The sequence below is a fragment of the Nanorana parkeri genome, unplaced genomic scaffold (assembly GCF_000935625.1).
Source record: "Nanorana parkeri isolate BGI_ZX_2015 unplaced genomic scaffold, ASM93562v1 scaffold3641, whole genome shotgun sequence".
Classification (NCBI taxonomy): domain Eukaryota; kingdom Metazoa; phylum Chordata; class Amphibia; order Anura; family Dicroglossidae; genus Nanorana; species Nanorana parkeri.
This window is the reverse complement of record NW_017309909.1, coordinates 26,557-27,791: the sequence shown is the minus strand read 5'-3', so window position 1 is coordinate 27,791 and position 1,235 is coordinate 26,557.

Below are 1,235 nucleotides of genomic sequence, written 5' to 3'. Positions count from 1 at the left end.
ATGGTCAGTGTCTCTCTCCTCCTCTTCCCTCCCCTCCCAGCACCAGTCAGTGTCTCTCTCCTCTTCTCAGGAAGGTACCAAGTGCACAGGGGGGGGCCCATGAACTTAAAAACTACACTACACTGCAAATGATACATTAAACTGAAATAAAACAATCTAGCTTGGAGCCCAGACCTCCTCGGCCGCCTGGGCCCCTCACACAAGTAACGGCCATACCCCCCTGATGGCGGTCTTGGCCGGGGACCCCCTGTTCACTTGCGGGACCCCATATGGGGTCGCGACCCACACTTTAAGAAGCACTGCTCTAGAGACTCTGCGCTCAGCTGGTAGGGGGGTGACCCCGTGTTCGGTGGGTCGCCGCATGCCTTCCACTTTTCCGGGGCTCCTCTGCCTCCCCGTAGCGCAGCGCTGTCAGTTCTCACGCCGAGCAGCCATTCATAATATGCTGCCCCGGCGCCGAGTGACAGCTTGAGGTGGGCTGAGATGGTAGCTATGGCCGGGAGGGGGCTGCTGTGCTGTGACGGAGCTCCATCCATACCTGCATTGCTTTTCAGGTCCCTCGCGTGTCCTATAGAGGTGCCTGGATCGGGGTGACGTCACATTATGGCTCCCGGCACCTCTACAGGGCAGGCAAGGGAGCTGTGCCAGCATTGCACACATGGATGGAGTTCCGTCACAGCACAGCAGCCCAGCACTGGATCCCAGGCTGAGGATCCGCTCCGGTTCTCGTAAGTAAGGGACACTGGGGGGGAATCTAAAATATTTTTTGGAGTGTGCACCCGAATTGTGTGCGTTCCATTTCACGACCCCGCAGGGAGCCGCTGATTGCCCAATCCACATCTAGTCGTTCTAGGGGGTTGATTTCCAGCTGAGCCCCATTAGTACTAACCGCCCATAAATTGATGTCCACTTCAGTGGTATGATGCTAATTGAACAGTTTATTGAACATCTTCTTAGGGAGAGAGGGGGGAGGGGTTCTAGGTGTCTAGGGGGTAACCATCATCCGCTCCAGACTCACCGGATCTTGTAACAGTAGCCATGCAGATCCACAATCCAAGAAAGAAACACCGCCCATGCTCTGAAGTCCACATAGATCCAGGGCACCTCAAGAGCCTGCACTGGTCCTGGTTCTTTTTCCTCTCTCTATCTCTCATGCCTCCTCCATGTTGGAGGCCTCAGGGAAACATCTTCCCTCTTTCCAGGCTAGGCCGAGGCCTGGGGGGGGGGGGGGGGGG